We start from the raw sequence: 22,556 nt of genomic DNA on the forward strand, positions 1-22,556 counted from the left end.
ATGAAGCACTGTACAATTTGATATTGTAGAAAAGTACACACAGGAGGATGAGCACAGTCATGAGCTATAGGTAAACATATCATGTATAAACATGGGGTAACTTTAATCAAGTTACATTTCAAGGCATAGAGAGTGTTAAATTAGGGGAAGAGGAGATATCAAAAGGATTATTGATCAAAGATAAGTATATTGGATATTTACTTTGAAAACACAGCACCCATATGGTCTTAATAATGTTTGGGAAGTAACTTGTTTCTTCTAATTACATATACAAATACTTCATTGTACTTAATTCATGTTTATCATGTTCTAAAAGTGTCAGATAATTTATTATATGCACCAAAGTGCTATCGATATTTGCAGAGCTACGTGTGCCCACTGTTAAATGGGAAAACCAGGAAATAGAAAGATTTACATCAAACTGAGCCAAATTTTATTTTAATTAACTGTGAGATGGTAACTGTGATCTGGTGCTGTGGCTTAGTTGGTTTAAGCGTCTGTCTTGTAAACAGAAGATCCCGAGTTCAACTCTCAGCAGTGCTTGTCGATCTGAGTCTGGTCTGATTACTCTTATCACAGGACAACTATTGGTTTACAGCCTTTTAAGTAGGAGATTAATGAGAATGCGAGTTCTTTCCACTTTGTATGGTTGGTGCACATCTTGTGGCATGAATTATTAGTGTTGGTTGGTTAATGTGCCTGCCTTGTAAATGAGGGATTCTGATTTGGCATTGTCTTGATGATAGATAGATATAGTTAGATAGAAAGATAGATATAGTTAGATAGAAAGAGAGAGAGATAGAAAGATAGATAGATAGATAGATTTTGATAGATAATAGATAGATAATAGATAGATAATGATAGATAGATAGATTTAGATAGATAGACAGACAGATAGATAATAGATAGATAGATAAATAGATAGAGATATCCCATACTGCATGAGGATCACTGAGTGATATTTGGACTTAACTGTGCTTTCATTTTTCATCCACAATAATTAGGTTATTTGCTTGAGTAACCGTATGGTAGGTAACTAATCCAACTGCAACAGGGCAGGAAAGACATTGCCTGTGTTGCTGGTTACCCACCAATGTTTCTTACTCTACAGGTAGAATTTATTTTTCTCACTGGACTATACACCCCCTTTTACATTGGTTCTTCGGTCTGTTTTAATTGTTTTTAACCCCAAAGCAAAAAAGGATATATCTTAAAATCTGGATTTATTAAGATAACATACTTTCCTGTATCTGTGTCTGTGCTATGGAAAGAAAAATACTTTGGTGGAAGACCCAGTGGAAAGAGTGTTATTAAATACTATTTTAAATCATTGGGAGCTTATGGATTTGTTTTTGTCTGGTTATCCTGCACTTCCCAGCTGAGGCAAAACAACCTGGCAAATGTGCGATAAAGAATATAGAAATAAAAACATTTGGGCCAAACACTTCATACTTTGGGAATGGATACATTGGATTTGGTGTATACAAGACGAGGTGGCCGAGTGGTTAAGGCGATGGACTGCTAATCCATTGTGCTCTGCACGCGTGGGTTCGAATCCCATCCTCGTCGCAATGTAATTTTCAAAAATTAGTGCACTCACTAATGTAGTATCATCTTTGAGTAAGGATTCTTACGCTTTTCGGATCGTGTGTGGGGAGTACCGACAGCTTTCGTCTGGCGGAGCCCATGTCACATCGTAATCAGATCATACAGCCAAACAATCAGATTACCCATGATTTAGCCATGCTCATTAATGGCATATCGGGGAAAGATCCGCTCGTTTGGCGATGTCGCCAAACGAGCGGATCTTTGCGTCTATGGCCACCTTAAAGGCATACTGTCATGGGTAGATAATTTTTCCCCCAAATGAATCAGTTAATAGTGCTGCTCAAGCAGAATTCTGCACTGAAATGCATTTCTCAAAAGAGCAAACAGATTTTTTTATATTCAGTTTTGAAATCTGACATGGGGCTATTGTCAATTTCCCAGCTGCCTCAAGTCATGTGACTTGTGCTATTATAAACTTCAATCACTCTTTTCTGCTGTACTGCAAGTTGGAGTGATACCACCCCCTCCCTTTCCCCCCAGCAGCCAAACAAAAGAACAATGGGAAGGTAACCAGATAACAGCTCCCTAACACAAGATAACAGCTGCCTGGTAGATCTAAGAACAACACTCAATAGTAAAAACCCATGTCCCACTGAGACACATTCAGTTACATTGAGAAGGAAAAACAGCAGCCTGCCAGAAAGCATTTCTCTCCTAAAGTGCAGGCACAAGTCACATGATAAAAGCATGCTTGATAAAGGGGTTGTCCCTGAAACGTTGCATGCCGCATTAATAAATTTAAAGCAAGGGTGTTTCACCCTGCCAGCAGTACCTGTGTGCCAGTGAATCTTTTCTTCGTACTTTTATCAAGGCACCTCAGCAGCACCTGTGCACAGTTATTTATACATTGCATCATAGTGACCCCTAATGGTGTATTCAAACATTTACAACCACCTAAACAATGTATCACATATGCAGTCTACAACATTGTTTCCATTTCAATACATAGAATTACATGTGGATTCTTCTGTCTACCTTAGTGAAACATCCTTTTCCTTAGTGTCCATACATTTTCTCGTGAAAAAGCTTAACTGTAAAAATATGCAAAAGATAAGATAAGTAAAATATTCTCGATAAATATACAGATTAAAAATGGTTTGTTAAAAAATTGTTTAATGATAAATCTTACTTAAATCATATTCCCTGTTGAAGCCATGGGGGGCTAACGTTTCCAATTTTCTGATCCATCTTGCTTCTTTTATCGGTCTCCCCTTCTCCGTATTTTGGGTACATTGTCTATTAATTGATATATTAATTGTTGAACCCCATGGCCTGCAACAAGGAAGGGGTTTGCAACTGCTTGATCACTTTTTTTAGTATTGATAGAGGACTTGACATTGTTATATATATAAATCCCATGCTGCATGAGGTGATGTAACAATGTGCCAAATAGTTGTATATTGTGACATTAGCACCCAGTGCATCTCCCAGTCTCCCAATCCCAATTGCTAACGTTTCCAATTTTCTGATCCATCTTGCTTCTTTTATCGGTAAAAGTTTTACTTAGTCTCCCCCTCTCCGTATTTTGGATACATTGTCTATCATTTGATATTTTTTTTATTTTGTTTTAACAATTATTTTTATTGAATTTTCCCATTGCATATACATCTGTGTTCATGCTCAATAAACTTTGACATATTCAAACATCAGTGTCCTTCAATCATTGACAGTCATTTTACACATTTCAGAGTTTGAGATTGTTATACATTGAAGGTAATAACTCAGATACAACGTGTCATTGTATCAGCAGGTTTCACCTTAAGTCATGAACTTACATACATTTTTTATTCACCAGTATATGCACTTAACATATTTTCCCCAACATTACCCGAACTGGCTGCCAACCATAACTCAAACCGAGAGGTGTACTACCGTCGTTATCCATTAAACTCTCATAAATTTATTAAAAGCTCTATTCTATACTTTGGGTTTATCTCCATGTGGGGCTACTCATCTTCCTACTTTTAGGGGAGGTGTTTAGCTGCCCAATCATTCCATTCAGCATCAAACTTAGCCGGACAAGCTCTTTTTAAGTATGTTAGTTTACATGGGAATATTGTTATTTACCATAGTGATCCATTGCTTTTTTGTGGGTGCTGCAGTACCCTTCCAGTTAATAGCTATCAATTTTTTGGCATAAATAAATAAAGCTGTTAAGAGACTTCTAATTTTATGTATAGGGATTATAATTTCCACATAATTAAGCAGAATAGGCAGAGGATCCAGAAGTAGAGGAATAGAGGAAACCTCCATACATTCTTCTACAATCTCTTTCCAAAATACTTGGAGCTTGCTGCAGGACCAGACCATATGCACAAAAGTAGCTGGTGTATGGTGACATTTAGGGCACTCATCAGGAATAGTGTTGGATATTAAGGATAATCTGTGTTGGGTGAGGTAAATCCTGTGTAGATATCGGAATTGTATCATTTTATCCCTGACACTTATAAGAGATTCAAACGCCGACTCCAAAACTTCTTCCCATAAATCTGGAGTTAATGTTGGTATATCTATATTCCATTTCAAGTATAATTTGGGAAGTATTTGTGGTAAGGGAAAAGTAATTAGTTTATATAATTGGGACATAGGTTAACGCAATCCTGGAGTATGGATATATTCCTCCAATTTAGTAGGACTAATTTCTATAATTGCAAATGGTAGTTGGGCCTGGATAGCATGACGTAGTTGCAAATATCTGAAAAACATTTGCTTCGGAAGACTAAATTTGGATTTTAGATCATTGAAAGATAATAGTTTCCCTTGATCAATTATGTCACCAATATATTTTATTTGATATTTTGCCCAAATTTGGGGATCAGGAATCGCTGTTAGGTGAAGCAAGTTCAGATTGAACCATAAGGGAGAGAATTTGGAGCAGTAAGTATTTTCCCTTCGAAAATATTTTTGAGCTAGTTTCCAATTAGCTACCGTGGCTTTCATTAATGGTGTAACCTATCTATTTACCTCTACTCCCCTGTATAACAGATTTTTTAAGGCTTCTGAGGACCCTAATATATGAGATTCGGTAGCTGCGTTTGACCCAGACGGGGATAGCCACCACCATGCAGTTGCTAGTTTAGAAGATAAGTTATAGGAAAGCATATAAGGAGCAGCTAGACCACCAGCTGCAGTGGGTAGTTGAAGGGTAGACAGAGAGACTCTAGGATGATCATTTGCCCAGTATACAGTAGTAAGAAGAGAATCCAGCTTTTTAAACAATGTTTTTGGGATAGAAATCGGGGTCTGTCGAAAAAAATAAGTAAATTTGGGCAGGACGCCATTTTGAATAAATTTATTTTACCCAGGAAGGTTAATGGAATCTGGAACCACACTTAAGTGTTTACTTCCAAAAATGATAAGATTGGGCTCAGATTCAAATCTATAGATTTGTGTAAATCTTTATTTATCCAAATACCTAAATATTTAAATGTATCCACCCATTCCATATCAGTATGCATAAGGGATTGGTCCGGGAGGAATTGGTCTATTGGGAAAATTGTAGACTTTGACCAATTAATCTTAAGACCAGAAAATGCTGTGTGAGCATTAATTAAGTCCAATGCTTTTCATAATTATTTTTATTAAAAATAATAAAGTGTCATCTGCATACATTGCAATTTTTTCAACATGGGATCCGACTCTTAGACCTGACACTTCCAGATCTTCTTTTACCAACATAGCCAACGGCTCCTTTGCTAGAGCAAATAGCAAAGGCGAAAGTGGGCAGCCCTGCCGAGTTCCCCTAGCAACATCAAATTGATATTTTGATTAGTTCTCACCTTAGCTTTAGGATTATGATAAAGAGCCTTTACCCATTTCAAAAAATTATCTCCCATGCCCATAACCTGTAATATTTCCCGTAAGTAGTTCCATTCGACAGAATCAAATGCTTTTTCATTATCAAGCGCTACTGTTACTCTATGCCCACTGTTGTCATGATTCACTCCAATGTTAGTATATAGGTGTCTTAAATTGTGGAACGGCCCGTTATAAAACCTGTTTGATCAGTTGAGATTACAGAATGTATAGCTTGATTAAGGCGCTTCGAAAGAATTTTTGCATCAACATTTATCAATGAAATGGGTCTATATGATGAACATTGCAAGGGGTCTTTTCCCAGCTTGAGAAGTAAGGTAATTAAAGTTTCACTCATTGAACTCGGCAGTGCTCCCCCCCCTCCAGTACATCATTAAACAACTTTTTAAATTTTTTTCATTACCAATGTCCCATGTATCCCATACCATTCTGATGGTAAACCATCCAACCCTGGCGACTTCCCTGGCGAGAAAGCGGATATAGCATCCAGAATTTCAAGCAGTTCATAGCATTAGGTGTTGGTGCTGTGGCTTAGTTGGTTAAAGCGCCTGTCTAGTAAACAGGAGATCCTGAGTTCAAATCTCAGCAGTGCCTATCTTTTCACATGTCTAAATACCACATGCTGTACATAGGCAGACCTGGCCGCAGTGCTAACTGGTTGGTTATTGTGAAATAAGCATTTCCCAGTGCAAAAAGTTGATATAAGAATACAATTTGGATTGCGAAATAATATCTCTAATGTATCTGTCTTAAAAATGAGTACTCTTATCATGGGACAACTAACCCACTTTCTACTTTGTATGGTTGGTGCACAGGCATGGTAACCCAGCAAATATCCTTAAGATTGAACAAACATAATATATATATATATATATATATATATATATATATATATATATATATATATATATATATATATATATATATATATATATATATATATGTATATATATATATATATGTATGTATATAAAACACACACAACTTATTTGAGTCACAGAATAAAACTTGGCTGGGGAAGTACTAAGCTCATGCCGACCTGTTAGAAGGAATGGCTTTTAGGGTTGTTGGTCTTCTAAGAGCTTTGGCACACAACCTTGGTTGAGTAGGTGAGTAGCTTGAACCTATCTTCATATATTGCTGGATAAACATGTATATATTACTTTTCTGGTGCATTTAATAAGTGTGTAGGTGATATCCTATTAGTAAGATATCTCAAGCTCTTTGTAGTTCTACCAACCTATTCTACTTGGTGTAAGTTGCTGCGATGTAGGCTGGTGTCAACATATTCCAGATCTTGTTGGATGTGATCTGTCAATCCTATGGTATCTCCTGTGTAGTTAAGTCTTGATTGTGTAAAATATGTGACTAGTTTTATGCAAGAAGGAAATCTAATGACCAATATTTCTGAGAAGTATACAGAATACACATTTGAAAGAGAGTCAATTGATATCTTAGTGGAGGATTCCATAAACTCAACCAAAGCTGCTGCTAACCAATAAGCAGAGAGGATAAGGTTGTTTTTTTTATGGATCAGAAAATGACCACATTAGCAAACTTGATAAAAATATCTATCTCACTCATACACAGTGGAAGAACTACCGGGGGAGCAGGGGGTGTGAGCGGGCAAGGGCCCGCACCCCCTCAGCGCCATTAACAAATGCGGCCGTAAGGAGGGGGCCCGCCCCCCTCTAGTGACGCTACTGCTCATACAATTTTAAGTTTTCTTTGAATTGAACTAAGGGATTAAGGTTTTATTAAGAGGATCCGTTAAATCTTTCACTAAAACAACTTTTTTTCCTTAATGAAAAATAAAGCAGATGGAGACTTAAACAAATGACAATAAAATAATGATAATGACAATAAAATAATGAGAAAATCCTATTGGAGATGGGTAACAGCTGGTATACAAGGTGATATACAAGGTACAATAATATAAATCCAATATCAAATCTTAAGATGCCCAGAAGCTGAACCCAGGCAGATAGGGGGGAAGGGAAGGCTGATATTAGTGGTCTCAGGTAATCAAACAATGGCATGCTGACCAAAGGTAAAGACTAACTTCACAGGTATGAAGGTTTAAGTAAAAGTTTAGCAGGCATAAAAGGTGTTTGTATATAGCTGAAGGTGTGATTAGAAAATAAAAGTTTCCAAACATATGTAGCATCTCGAAAAAGAGGATTCTTTTTGAAAATGCATGGCACATTTTTTCAGTTGCTCTGCAAAACAAAATCGTTTTGCTCTCTACTCAATCTTTTCTCCTTGGTTTACATCACCACTGTTCCTCTTCTTGGTGAAATCAAGACAATGATCATGACAATAATGATACAATTTAGAGGAATTGCTTTCCCTGCATCACCATAGGATCTGGAATACATTGACCGTAGCCACTTGCACCAAAGTGCTATCGATATTTGCAGAGTTACGTGTGCCACTGATAAATGGAAAAACCAGGAAATAGAAAGATTTACATCAAACTGAGCCAAACTTTATTTTAATTAACTGTGATATGGTAACTGTGAAACGGCAACTGTGATATTGGGCTGTGGCTTAGTTGGTTAAAGCGTCTGTCTAATAAACAGGAGATCCTGAGTTTGACTCTCAGCAGTGCCTTCACTTTGCAATTTAATTTATAAATGCCATGAATTACTGGAGGTCTTCAGGAATTTTGTAGCGTAAGCATTTCCAAGGGCATTCTGTCAGTATTCCTGACCTGCAGATTTTCCAAAGTCACCTGAAGTTGCCATATGAGGAAACTTTGGGCGACTTCAGAAAAAACAAAGTGCTCCGAATACCATTCCGCCAGTGATGTTGATTCTAGCTGGCAGGAGGCAGTTTGGGGAGATTAGTTGGCCCGAAGAAGAGGTGATTTATCACAGGGCGACTAAAGTGTTTTGTTCTACATATATTGCTGGATAAACAGTCTATAGCAAACACAGGCATGGTTACCCAGCAAATATCCTTAAGATTGAACAAACAGACAGCAGAAAAACATAAAACTCACACACAACTTATTTGAGTCAAAGAATAAAACTTGGCTGGGGAAGTACAAAGCTCATGCTGACCTGTAAGAAGGAATGGCTTTTGGGGTTGTTGGTCTTCTAAGAGCTTTGGCACAAAAGGAGAACCTTAACCTTGTTTCAGTAGCTTGAACCTGTGAACAGGTATCGAAATATGTGGATCCCACCCTCAGTGCAGTAAGTATTTTCTGATTAAGGTTTCTCAAGCTATTTGGAGATCTAATGGCCAATGTTTTTGAAAAAGTATTTCTCAAAATAAGAATATTGCTTGCAAAACTTGAGACGTGTGTGTGGATTCCTTGTTATAGACTTGGTGAAGGTGCGTTGCTGAGGTAGTTGGTGGTGCTGTGGCTTAGTTGGTTAAAGCGCCTGTCTAGTAAACAGGAGATCCTGAGTTCAAATCTCAGCAGTGCCTTCACTTTGCAACATATTTATTTTATAAATGCCATATCCTCTGTTACTAAGGTGACCAGGCAGTTACCTGACAGGCAGACCTAATGGTTCATATGTTTTTGTATGTCTGTATATATTACTTTATAAAGCGCTACTTAGATATGAAGCACTGTACAATTTGACATTGTAGAAAAGTACACACAGGAGGATGAGCACAGTCATGAGCTATAGGTAAACATATCATGTATAAACATGGGGGCGACTTTAATCAGGTTAAATTTCAAGGCATAGAGAGTGTTAAATTAGGACCAAGGGGAGGAGATATCAAAAGGATTATTGATCAAAAAGAAGTAGATTGGATATTTACTTTGAAAACACGGCACCCATATGGTCTTAATAATGATTGGGAAGTAACTTGTTTCTTCTAATTACATATACATATACTTCATTGTACTTAAATCATGTTTATCATGTTCTAAAAGTGTCAGATAATTTATTATATGCACCAAAGTGCTATAGATATTTGCAGAGCTACGTGTGCCCACTGTTAAATGGGCACACGTTTTTTTATTATAATTAACTGTGATACAGGAAATGTGATGTGGCGCTGTGGCTTAGTTGGTTAAAGCGTCTGTCTTGTAAACAGAAGATCCTGAGTTCGACTCTCAGCGGTGCCTAAGCTGTAATGACATGTCTATATTACTATTATCTTTCTGCTATAAATAATTTTGTAGATTATATCCTATTAATAATCTATCTTAAACTGTTTGTAGTTCCACCAACCTATTCTACTTGGTGCAAGTTATTGCAATGTAGCCTGGGGTCAACATATTAAAGATCTTCTTGGATGGGATCTGTCGATCTGACAAACCCTATGATATCTCCTGTGTAGTTAAGCCCTGATTGTTCAAAATCTGTGACTAGTTTTAAGTAAGTAGGAAATCTAATGACCAATGTTTCTGAGAAGTGTTTATCAAAGTCCTTACAGACTAAGCAGGTGGATAATGTACAGACACAAATCAAGGGCAAAAGTGTACAAAGGTTTGGATATTGGCCCTTAAGTGTCAGGACTGGACCCAATAAAGTTATGGTGTTCCTGAAGGTACAATCTGAATTTCCTGGAGTTATTCAGGGATATTGTAGCGTAAGCATTTCCAAGTACATTCTGACAGTATTCCTAACCTGCAGATCTGGGCCAAACACTTCATACTTTGGGAATGGATACACTGAGTTATGTGTATACAAGACGAGGTGGCCGAGTGGTTAAGGCGATGGACTGCTAATCCATTGTGCTCTGCACGCGTGGGTTCGAATCCCGTCCTCGTCGCCATGTAATTTTCAAAAATTAGTGCACTCACTAATGTAGTATCATCTGTGAGTAAGAGTGCCCATAGACCAGGGATCTGCAACCTTGGCTCTCCAGCTGTTAAGGAACTACAAGTCCCACATTGCAATTAAGGAGTCTAATGAAGGAGTCTAAAGGCAAATGCATTGTGGGACTTGTAGTTCCTTAACAGCTGGAGATCCAAGGTTTTAGATCCCTGCCATAGACACACAGATCCTGTTGTACGAATCGAGGATTCGTATAATTTTCGTATTGTGTGTGGGGACAGCTTTCGTCCAGCTGAGCCCATGGCAGATCGTAATCGGATCGTTCGCCCACATGGCCAAACATTTAGATTACCCCCGATATAGCCATGCTCATTAATGGCAAAAATGGGGGAAAAATCCGTCGTTTGGTGATGTCGCCAAACGAGCGGATCTTTGCGTCTATGGCCACCTTAAGGCATGGTATCTTAAGCTCTGTTAACACCTGTAATACTAGTTGCAACTGCCAAAGTAAAACTACTCCAAGTCTGGTGTTTATGATTGGAGCTGTTAAGTTGGTATAAAAATACAATTTGAATGGGGAAATAATATCTCTAATGTATCTGTCTCAAATATGATTACTCTTATCATGGGACAACTATTGGTTTACACCCTTTTAAGTAGAAGATTAATGAGAATGTGAGTTCTTTCCACTTTGTATGGTTGGTGCACATCTTGTGGCATGAATTATTGGTGTTGTGGCTTGGTTGGTTAATGTGCCTGCCTTGTAAATGAAGGATTCTGAGTTGGTAGCATCATAATGATAGATAGATAAATTCGTATGGCCGAACGATCGAATTACAGTACGCCAAGCGGCTCCGACGGGTCGGTTAAAAATCAAACCTTCCCGATCGATATCTTGGCCAGATATTGATCGGGAAGACCCGTTGGAAGCCCCCATACACGGGCAGATAAGCTGTCAAATTGGTCCAAACGACCGATATCGACAGCTTTATCTGCCCGTGTATGGCCACCTTTAAGCTCACTGAATCTGAGTGTGTGTCTCTGTCCATAGATATAGCTATAGCAAAGATAAGGAGGCTGTTTGTTTTGTTCTACATATATTGCAGGATAAACAGTCTATAGCTAACACAGGCATGGTTACCCAGCAAATATCCTTAAGATTGAACAAACAGACAGCAGAAAAACATAAAACTCACACACAACTTATTTGAGTCACAGAATAAAACTTGGCTGGGGAAGTGCAAAGCTCATGCCGACCCATTAGAAGGAATGGCTTTTGCGGTTGTTGGTCTTCTAAGAGCTTTGGCACAAAAGGAGAGCCTCAACCTTGTTTCAGTAGCTTGAACCTGTGAACAGGTATCGGAATATGTGGATCCCACCCTCAGTGCAGTAATAATTGTCTGATTAAGGTTTCTCAAGCTATTTGGAGATCTAATGGCCAATGGTTTTGAAAAATTATTTTTCAAAGTAAGAATATTGCTTGCAAAACTTGAGATGTGTGTGTGGATTCCTTGTTATAGAGTTGGTGAAGGTGTTGTGCTGAGCATAGTTGGTGGCGCTGTGGCTTAGTTGGTTAAAGCGCCTGTCTAGTAAACAGGAGATCCTGAGTTCGAATCTCAGCAGTGCCTTCACGTTGCGACATGTTTATTTTATAAATGCCATATCCTTTGTTGCTAAGGTGACCAGGCAGTTACATGACAGGCAGACCTAATGGTTCATATGTTTTTTTTATGTATGTATATATTACTTTATAAAGCGCTACTTATATACGAAGCACTGTACAATTTGACATTGTAGAAAAGTACACACAGGAGGATGAGCACAGTCATGAGCTATAGGTAAACATATCATGTATAAACATGGGGGCGACTTTAATCAGGTTAAATTTCAAGGCATAGAGAGTGTTAAATTAGTACCAAGGGGAGGAGATATCAAAAGGATTATTGGATATTTACTTTGAAAACATGGCACCCATATGGTCTTAATAATGATTGGGAAGTAACTTGTTTCTTCTAATTACATTTACATATACTTCATTGTACTTAAATCATGTTTATCATGTTCTAAAAGTGTCAGATAATTTAATATATGCACCAAAGTGCTATCGATATTTGCAGAGCTACGTGTGCCACTGTTAAATGGGAAAACCAGGAAATAGAAAGATTTACATCAAACTGAGCCAAATTTTATTTTAATTAACTGTGAGATGGTAACTGTTATCTGGTGCTGTGGCTTAGTTGGTTAAAGCGTCTGTCTTGTAAACAGAATATCCTGAGTTCAACTCTCAGCAGTGCTTGTCGATCTGAGTCTGGTCTGATTACTCTTATCACAGGACAACTATTGGTTTACAGCCTTTTAAGTAGGAGATTAATGAGAATGCGAGTTCTTTCCACTTTGTATGGTTGGTGCACATCTTGTGGCATGAATTATTAGTGTTGGTTGGTTAATGTGCCTGCCTTGTAAATGAGGGATTCTGAGTTGGCATTGTCTTGATGATAGATAGATAGATATAGTTAGATAAAAAGATAGATATAGTTAGATAGAAAGAGAGAGAGATAGAAAGATAGATAGATAGATTTTGATAGATAATAGATAGATAATAGATAGATAATGATAGATAGATAGATTTAGATAGATAGACAGACAGATAGATAATAGATAGATAGATAGATAGATAGATAGATAGATAGATAGATAGAGATATCCCATACTGCATGAGGGTCACTGAGTGATATTTGGACTTAACTGTGCTTTCATTTTTCATCCACAATAATTAGGTTATTTGCTTGAGTAACCGTATGGTAGGTAACTAATCCAACTGCAACAGGGCAGGAAAGACATTGCCTGTGTTGCTGGTTACCCACCAATGTTTCTTACTCTACAGGTAGAATTTATTTTTCTCACTGGACTATACACCCCCTTTTACATTGGTTCTTCGGTCTGTTTTAATTGTTTTTAACCCCAAAGCAAAAAAGGATATATCTTAAAATCTGGATTTATTAAGATAACATACTTTCCTGTATCTGTGTCTGTGCTATGGAAAGAAAAATACTTTGGTGGAAGACCCAGTGGATAGAGTGTTATTAAATACTATTTTGAGTCATTGGGAGCTTATGGATTTGTTTTTGTCTGGTTATCCTGCACTTCCCAGCTGAGGCAAAACAACCTGGCAAATGTGCGATAAAGAATAAAAGAAATAAAAACATTTGGGCCAAACACTTCATACTTTGGGAATGGATACATTGGATTTGGCGTATACAAGACGAGGTGGCCGAGTGGTTAAGGCGATGGACTGCTAATCCATTGTGCTCTGCACGCGTGGGTTCGAATCCCATCCTCGTCGCAATGTAATTTTCATAAATTAGTGCACTCACTAATGTAGTGTCATCTTTGAGTAAGGATTCTTACGCTTTTCGGATCGTGTGTGGGGAGTACCGACAGCTTTCGTCTGGCGGAGCCCATGTCACATCGTAATCAGATCATACAGCCAAACAATCAGATTACCCATGATTTAGCCATGCTCATTAATGGCATATCGGGGAAAGATCCGCTCGTTTGGCGATGTCGCCAAACGAGCGGATCTTTGCGTCTATGGCCACCTTAAAGGCATACTGTCATGGGGAGATAATTTTTCCCCCAAATGAATCAGTTAATAGTGCTGCTCAAGCAGAATTCTGCACTGAAATGCATTTCTCAAAAGAGCAAACAGATTTTTTTATATTCAGTTTTGAAATCTGACATGGGGCTATTGTCAATTTCCCAGCTGCCTCAAGTCATGTGACTTGTGCTATTATAAACTTCAATCACTCTTTTCTGCTGTACTGCAAGTTGGAGTGATACCACCCCCTCCCTTTTCCCCCCCAGCAGCCAAACAAAAGAACAATGGGAAGGTAACCAGATAGCAGCTCCCTAACACAAGATAACAGCTGCCTGGTAGATCTAAGAACAACACTCAATAGTAAAAACCCATGTCCCACTGAGACACATTCAGTTCCATTGAGAAGGAAAAACAGCAGCCTGCCAGAAAGCATTTCTCTCCTAAAGTGCAGGCACAAGTCACATGATAAAAGCATGCTTGATAAAGGGGTTGTCCCTGAAACGTTGCATGCCGCATTAATAAATTTAAAGCAAGGGTTTTTCACCCTGCCAGCAGTACCTGTGTGCCAGTGAATCTTTTCTTCGTACTTTTATCAAGGCACCTCAGCAGCACCTGTGCACAGTTATTTATACATTGCATCATAGTGACCCCTAATGGTGTATTCAAACATTTACAACCACCTAAACAATGTATCACATATGCAGTCTACAACATTGTTTCCATTTCAATACATAGAATTACATGTGGATTCTTCTGTCTACCTTAGTGAAACATCCTTTTCCTTAGCGTCCATACATTTTCTCGTGAAAAAGCTTAACTGTAAAAATATACAAAAGATACATATAAGTAAAATATTCTCGATAAATATACAGATTAAAAATGGTTTGTTAAAAATTTTTTAAATGATAAATCTTACTTAAATCATATTCCCTGTTGAGGCCATGGGGGGCTAACGTTTCCAATTTTCTGATCCATCTTGCTTCTTTTATCGGTAAAAATTTTACTCAGTGTCCCCCTCTCCATATTTTGGGTACATTGTCTATTATTTGATATTTTATTTGTTGAACCCCATGGCCTGCAACAAGGAAGTGGTTTGCAACTGCTTGATCACTTTTTTTAGTATTGATAGTGGACTTGACATTGTTAGATAAATAAATCCCATGTTGCATGTGGTGACATTACATTGTGCCAAATAGTTGTATATTGTGACATTAGCACCCAGTGCATCTCCCAGTCTCCCAATTCCAATTGCTAACGTTTCCAATTTTCTGATCCATCTTGCTTCTTTTATTGGTAAAAGTTTTACTCAGTCTCCCCCTCTCCGTATTTTGGATACATTGTCTATCATTTGATATGTTTTTTAGTTTGTTTTAACAATTATTTTTATTGAATTTTCCCATTGCATATACATCTGTGTTCATGCTCAATAAACTTTGACATATTCAAACATCAGTGTCCTTCAATCATTGACAGTCATTTTACACATTTCAGAGTTTGAGATTGTTATACATTGAAGGTAATAACTCAGATACAATGTGTCATTGTATCAGCAGGTTTCACCTTAAGTCATGAACTTACATACATTTTTTATTCACCAGTATATGCACTTAACATATTTTCCCCAACATTACCCGAACTGGCTGCCAACCATAACTCAAACCGAGAGGTGTACTACCTTCGTTATCCATTAAACTCTCATAAATTTATTAAAAGCTCTATTTTATACTTTGGGTTTATCTCCATGTGGGGCTACTCATCTTCCTACTTTTAGGGGAGGTGTTTAGCTGCCCCAATCATTTCAATCAGCATCAAACTTAGCCGGACAACCTCTTTTTAAGTACGTTAGTTTACATGGGAATATTGTTATTTACCATAGTGATCCATTGCTTTTTTGTGGGTGCTGCAGTACCCTTCCAGTTAATAGCTATCAATTTTTTGGCATAAATAAATAAAGCTGTTAAGAGACTTCTAATTTTATGTATAGGGGTTATACTTTCCACATAATTAAGCAGAATAGGCAAAGGATCCAGAAGTAGAGGAATAGAGGAAACCTCCATACATTCTTCTACAATCTCTTTCCAAAATACTTGGAGCTTGCTGCAGGACCAGACCATATGCATAAAAGTAGCTGGTGTATGGTGACATTTAGGGCACTCATCAGGAATAGTGTTGGATATTAAGGATAATCTGTGTTGGGTGAGGTAAATCCTGTGTAGATATCGGAATTGTATCATTTTATCCCTGACACTTATAAGAGATTCAAACGCCGACTCCAAAACTTCTTCTCATAAATCTGGAGTTAATGTTGGTATATCTATATTCCATTTCAAGTATAATTTGGGAAGTATTTGTGGTAAGGGAAGACTAATTAGTTTATATAATTGGGACATAGGTTAACGCAATCCCGGAGTATGGATATATTCCTCCAATTTAGTAGGACTAATTTCTATAATTGCAAATGGTAGTTGGGCCTGGATAGCATGACGTAGTTGCAAATATCTGAAAAACATTTGCTTCGGAAGACTAAATTTGGATTTTAGATCATTGAAAGATAATAGTTTCCCTTGATCAATTATGTCACCAATATATTTTATTTGATATTTTGCCCAAATTTGGGGATCAGGAATCGCTGTTAGGTGAGGCAAGTTCGGATTGAACCATAAGGAAGAGAATTTGGAGCAGTAAGTATTTTCCCTTCGAAAATATTTTTGAGCTAGTTTCCAATTAGCTACCGTGGCTTTCATTAATGGTGTAACCTATCTATTTACCTCTACTCCCCTGTATAACAGATTTTTTAAGGCTTCTGAGGACCCTAATATATGAGATTCGGTAGCTGCGTTTGACCCAGACGGGGATAGCCACCACCATGCAGTTGCTAGTTTAGAAGATAAGTTATAGGAAAGCATATTAGGAGCAGCTAGACCACCAGCTGCAGTGGGTAGTTGAAGGGTAGACAGAGAGACTCTAGGATGATCATTTGCCCAGTATACAGTAGTAAGAAGAGTATCCAGCTTTTTAAACAATGTTTTCGGGATAGAAATCGGGGTCTGTCGAAAAACATAAGTAAATTTGGGCAGGACGCAATTTTGAATAAATTTATTTTACCCAGGAAGGTTAATGGAATCTGGGACCACGTTTTAGTGTTTACTTCCAAAAATGAAAAGATTGGGCTCAGATTCAAATCTATAAATTTGTGTAAATCTTTATTTATCCAAATACCTAAATATTTAAATGTATCCACCCATTCCATATCAGTATGCATAAGGGATTGGTCCGGGAGGAATTGGTCTATTGGGAAAATTGTAGACTTTGACCAATTGATCTTAAGACCAGAAAATGCTGTGTGAGCATTAATTAAGTCCAATGCTTTTCATAATTATTTTTATTAAAAATAATAAAGTGTCATCTGCATACATTGCAATTTTTTCAACATGGGATCCGACTCTTAGACCTGACACTTCCACATCTTCTTTTACCAACATAGCCAACGGCTCCATTGCTAGAGCAAATAGCAAAGGCGAAAGTGGGCAGCCCTGCCGAGTTCCCCTAGCAACATCAAATAATTCAGAGATATTTTGATTAGTTCTCACCTTAGCTTTAGGATTATGATAAAGAGCCTTAACCCATTTAAAAAAATGATCTCCCATGCCCATAACATGTAATATTTGCCGTAAGTAGTTCCATTCGACAGAATCAAATGCTTTTTCATTATCAAGCGCTACTGTTACTCTATGCCCACTGTTGTCATGATTCACTCCAATGTTAGTATATAGGCGTCTTAAATTGTGGAACGGCCCGTTATAAAACCTGTTTGATCAGTTGAGATTACAGAATGTATAGCTTGATTAAGGCGCTTCGAAAGAATTTTTGCATCAACATTTATCAATGAAATGGGTCTATATGATGAACATTGCAAGGGGTCTTTTCCCAGCTTGAGAAGTAAGGTAATTAAAGTTTCACTCATTGAACTCGGCAGTGCTCCCCCCCCTCCAGTACATCATTAAACAACTTTTTAAATTTTTTTCATTACCAATGTCCCATGTATCCCATACCATTCTGATGGTAAACCATCCAACCCTGGCGACTTCCCTGGCGAGAAAGCGGATATAGCATCCAGAATTTCAAGCAGTTCATATCATTAGGTGTTGGTGCTGTGGCTTAGTTGGTTAAAGCGCCTGTCTAGTAAACAGGAGATCCTGAGTTCAATTCTCAGCAGTGCCTATCTTTTCACATGTCTAAATACCACATGCTGTATATAGGCAGACCTGGCCGCAGTGCTAACTGGTTGGTTATTGTGAAATAAGCATTTCCCAGTGCAAAAAGTTGATATAAGAATACAATTTGGATTGGGAAATAATATCTCTAATGTATCTGTCTTAAAAATGAGTACTCTTATCATGGGACAACTAACCCACTTTCTACTTTGTATGGTTGGTGCACAGGCATGGTAACCCAGCAAATATCCTTAAGATTGAACAAACATAGATATATATATATATATATATATATATATATATATATATATATATATATATATATATATATATATATATATATATATATATATATATATATATATGTATATATATATATATATATGTATGTATATAAAACACACACAACTTATTTGAGTCACAGAATAAAACTTGGCTGGGGAAGTACTAAGCTCATGCCGACCTGTTAGAAGGAATGGCTTTTAGGGTTGTTGGTCTTCTAAGAGCTTTGGCACACAACCTTGGTTGAGTAGGTGAGTAGCTTGAACCTATCTTCATATATTGCTGGATAAACATGTATATATTACTTTTCTGGTGCATTTAATAAGTGTGTAGGTGATATCCTATTAGTAAGATATCTCAAGCTCTTTGTAGTTCTACCAACCTATTCTACTTGGTGTAAGTTGCTGCGATGTAGGCTGGTGTCAACATATTCCAGATCTTGTTGGATGTGATCTGTCAATCCTATGGTATCTCCTGTGTAGTTAAGTCTTGATTGTGTAAAATATGTGACTAGTTTTATGCAAGAAGGAAATCTAATGACCAATATTTCTGAGAAGTATACAGAATACACATTTGAAAGAGAGTCAATTGATATCTTAGTGGAGGATTCCATAAACTCAACCAAAGCTGCTGCTAACCAATAAGCAGAGAGGATAAGGTTGTTTTTTTTATGGATCAGAAAATGACCACATTAGCAAACTTGATAAAAATATCTATCTCACTCATACACAGTGGAAGAACTACCGGGGAGCAGGGGGTGTGAGCGGGCAAGGGCCCGCACCCCCTCAGCGCCATTAACAAATGCGGCCGTAAGGAGGGGGCCCGCCCCCCTCTAGTGACGCTACTGCTCATACAATTTTAAGTTTTCTTTGAATTGAACTAAGGGATTAAGGTTTTATTAAGAGGATCCGTTAAATCTTTCACTAAAACAACTTTTTTTCCTTAATGAAAAATAAAGCAGATGGAGACTTAAACAAATGACAATAAAATAATGATAATGACAATAAAATAATGAGAAAATCCTATTGGAGATGGGTAACAGCTGGTATACAAGGTGATATACAAGGTACAATAATATAAATCCAATATCAAATCTTAAGATGCCCAGAAGCTGAACCCAGGCAGATAGGGGGGAAGGGAAGGCTGATATTAGTGGTCTCAGGTAATCAAACAATGGCATGCTGACCAAAGGTAAAGACTAACTTCACAGGTATGAAGGTTTAAGTAAAAGTTTAGCAGGCATAAAAGGTGTTTGTATATAGCTGAAGGTGTGATTAGAAAATAAAAGTTTCCAAACATATGTAGCATCTCGAAAAAGAGGATTCTTTTTGAAAATGCATGGCACATTTTTTCAGTTGCTCTGCAAAACAAAATCGTTTTGCTCTCTACTCAATCTTTTCTCCTTGGTTTACATCACCACTGTTCCTCTTCTTGGTGAAATCAAGACAATGATCATGACAATAATGATACAATTTAGAGGAATTGCTTTCCCTGCATCACCATAGGATCTGGAATACATTGACCGTAGCCACTTGCACCAAAGTGCTATCGATATTTGCAGAGTTACGTGTGCCACTGATAAATGGAAAAACCAGGAAATAGAAAGATTTACATCAAACTGAGCCAAACTTTATTTTAATTAACTGTGATATGGTAACTGTGAAACGGCAACTGTGATATTGGGCTGTGGCTTAGTTGGTTAAAGCGTCTGTCTAATAAACAGGAGATCCTGAGTTTGACTCTCAGCAGTGCCTTCACTTTGCAATTTAATTTATAAATGCCATGAATTACTGGAGGTCTTCAGGAATTTTGTAGCGTAAGCATTTCCAAGGGCATTCTGTCAGTATTCCTGACCTGCAGATTTTCCAAAGTCACCTGAAGTTGCCATATGAGGAAACTTTGGGCGACTTCAGAAAAAACAAAGTGCTCCGAATACCATTCCGCCAGTGATGTTGATTCTAGCTGGCAGGAGGCAGTTTGGGGAGATTAGTTGGCCCGAAGAAGAGGTGATTTATCACAGGGCGACTAAAGTGTTTTGTTCTACATATATTGCTGGATAAACAGTCTATAGCAAACACAGGCATGGTTACCCAGCAAATATCCTTAAGATTGAACAAACAGACAGCAGAAAAACATAAAACTCACACACAACTTATTTGAGTCAAAGAATAAAACTTGGCTGGGGAAGTACAAAGCTCATGCTGACCTGTAAGAAGGAATGGCTTTTGGGGTTGTTGGTCTTCTAAGAGCTTTGGCACAAAAGGAGAACCTTAACCTTGTTTCAGTAGCTTGAACCTGTGAACAGGTATCGAAATATGTGGATCCCACCCTCAGTGCAGTAAGTATTTTCTGATTAAGGTTTCTCAAGCTATTTGGAGATCTAATGGCCAATGTTTTTGAAAAAGTATTTCTCAAAATAAGAATATTGCTTGCAAAACTTGAGACGTGTGTGTGGATTCCTTGTTATAGACTTGGTGAAGGTGCGTTGCTGAGGTAGTTGGTGGTGCTGTGGCTTAGTTGGTTAAAGCGCCTGTCTAGTAAACAGGAGATCCTGAGTTCAAATCTCAGCAGTGCCTTCACTTTGCAACATATTTATTTTATAAATGCCATATCCTCTGTTACTAAGGTGACCAGGCAGTTACCTGACAGGCAGACCTAATGGTTCATATGTTTTTGTATGTCTGTATATATTACTTTATAAAGCGCTACTTAGATATGAAGCACTGTACAATTTGACATTGTAGAAAAGTACACACAGGAGGATGAGCACAGTCATGAGCTATAGGTAAACATATCATGTATAAACATGGGGGCGACTTTAATCAGGTTAAATTTCAAGGCATAGAGAGTGTTAAATTAGGACCAAGGGGAGGAGATATCAAAAGGATTATTGATCAAAAAGAAGTAGATTGGATATTTACTTTGAAAACACGGCACCCATATGGTCTTAATAATGATTGGGAAGTAACTTGTTTCTTCTAATTACATATACATATACTTCATTGTACTTAAATCATGTTTATCATGTTCTAAAAGTGTCAGATAATTTATTATATGCACCAAAGTGCTATAGATATTTGCAGAGCTACGTGTGCCCACTGTTAAATGGGCACACGTTTTTTTTATTATAATTAACTGTGATACAGGAAATGTGATGTGGCGCTGTGGCTTAGTTGGTTAAAGCGTCTGTCTTGTAAACAGAAGATCCTGAGTTCGACTCTCAGCGGTGCCTAAGCTGTAATGACATGTCTATATTACTATTATCTTTCTGCTATAAATAATTTTGTAGATTATATCCTATTAATAATCTATCTTAAACTGTTTGTAGTTCCACCAACCTATTCTACTTGGTGCAAGTTATTGCAATGTAGCCTGGGGTCAACATATTAAAGATCTTCTTGGATGGGATCTGTCGATCTGACAAACCCTATGATATCTCCTGTGTAGTTAAGCCCTGATTGTTCAAAATCTGTGACTAGTTTTAAGTAAGTAGGAAATCTAATGACCAATGTTTCTGAGAAGTGTTTATCAAAGTCCTTACAGACTAAGCAGGTGGATAATGTACAGACACAAATCAAGGGCAAAAGTGTACAAAGGTTTGGATATTGGCCCTTAAGTGTCAGGACTGGACCCAATAAAGTTATGGTGTTCCTGAAGGTACAATCTGAATTTCCTGGAGTTATTCAGGGATATTGTAGCGTAAGCATTTCCAAGTACATTCTGACAGTATTCCTAACCTGCAGATCTGGGCCAAACACTTCATACTTTGGGAATGGATACACTGAGTTATGTGTATACAAGACGAGGTGGCCGAGTGGTTAAGGCGATGGACTGCTAATCCATTGTGCTCTGCACGCGTGGGTTCGAATCCCGTCCTCGTCGCCATGTAATTTTCAAAAATTAGTGCACTCACTAATGTAGTATCATCTGTGAGTAAGAGTGCCCATAGACCAGGGATCTGCAACCTTGGCTCTCCAGCTGTTAAGGAACTACAAGTCCCACATTGCAATTAAGGAGTCTAATGAAGGAGTCTAAAGGCAAATGCATTGTGGGACTTGTAGTTCCTTAACAGCTGGAGATCCAAGGTTTTAGATCCCTGCCATAGACACACAGATCCTGTTGTACGAATCGAGGATTCGTATAATTTTCGTATTGTGTGTGGGGACAGCTTTCGTCCAGCTGAGCCCATGGCAGATCGTAATCGGATCGTTCGCCCACATGGCCAAACATTTAGATTACCCCCGATATAGCCATGCTCATTAATGGCAAAAATGGGGGAAAAATCCGTCGTTT

General features: G+C 37.8%; 12 non-coding genes across 12 annotated transcripts; all 12 read left to right on the forward strand.

Annotated features, from left to right (window-relative positions):
• Nucleotides 1-1,487: 1,487 nt before the first annotated feature.
• On the forward strand, nucleotides 1,488-1,569 carry trnas-gcu. The gene has a single exon. It is a non-coding gene; the product is annotated as a tRNA-Ser (tRNA).
• Nucleotides 1,570-5,944: 4,375 nt separating this feature from the next.
• On the forward strand, nucleotides 5,945-6,018 carry trnat-agu. The gene has a single exon. It is a non-coding gene; the product is annotated as a tRNA-Thr (tRNA).
• A 2,767-nt stretch (nucleotides 6,019-8,785) lies between these two features.
• On the forward strand, nucleotides 8,786-8,859 carry trnat-agu. Its single transcript has one exon. It is a non-coding gene; the product is annotated as a tRNA-Thr (tRNA).
• A 581-nt stretch (nucleotides 8,860-9,440) lies between these two features.
• trnat-ugu lies at nucleotides 9,441-9,514 on the forward strand. The gene has a single exon. It is a non-coding gene; the product is annotated as a tRNA-Thr (tRNA).
• A 568-nt stretch (nucleotides 9,515-10,082) lies between these two features.
• trnag-gcc lies at nucleotides 10,083-10,164 on the forward strand. The gene has a single exon. It is a non-coding gene; the product is annotated as a tRNA-Ser (tRNA).
• Nucleotides 10,165-11,723: 1,559 nt separating this feature from the next.
• trnat-agu lies at nucleotides 11,724-11,797 on the forward strand. Its single transcript has one exon. It is a non-coding gene; the product is annotated as a tRNA-Thr (tRNA).
• A 594-nt stretch (nucleotides 11,798-12,391) lies between these two features.
• Nucleotides 12,392-12,465, forward strand: trnat-ugu. The gene has a single exon. It is a non-coding gene; the product is annotated as a tRNA-Thr (tRNA).
• Nucleotides 12,466-13,430: 965 nt separating this feature from the next.
• On the forward strand, nucleotides 13,431-13,512 carry trnas-gcu. Its single transcript has one exon. It is a non-coding gene; the product is annotated as a tRNA-Ser (tRNA).
• Nucleotides 13,513-17,914: 4,402 nt separating this feature from the next.
• On the forward strand, nucleotides 17,915-17,988 carry trnat-agu. Its single transcript has one exon. It is a non-coding gene; the product is annotated as a tRNA-Thr (tRNA).
• A 2,777-nt stretch (nucleotides 17,989-20,765) lies between these two features.
• trnat-agu lies at nucleotides 20,766-20,839 on the forward strand. The gene has a single exon. It is a non-coding gene; the product is annotated as a tRNA-Thr (tRNA).
• A 582-nt stretch (nucleotides 20,840-21,421) lies between these two features.
• Nucleotides 21,422-21,495, forward strand: trnat-ugu. Its single transcript has one exon. It is a non-coding gene; the product is annotated as a tRNA-Thr (tRNA).
• A 568-nt stretch (nucleotides 21,496-22,063) lies between these two features.
• Nucleotides 22,064-22,145, forward strand: trnas-gcu. The gene has a single exon. It is a non-coding gene; the product is annotated as a tRNA-Ser (tRNA).
• Nucleotides 22,146-22,556: the final 411 nt, after the last annotated feature.

Source organism: Xenopus laevis, chromosome 3L (genome assembly GCF_017654675.1).
Source record: "Xenopus laevis strain J_2021 chromosome 3L, Xenopus_laevis_v10.1, whole genome shotgun sequence".
Lineage (NCBI taxonomy): Eukaryota > Metazoa > Chordata > Amphibia > Anura > Pipidae > Xenopus > Xenopus laevis.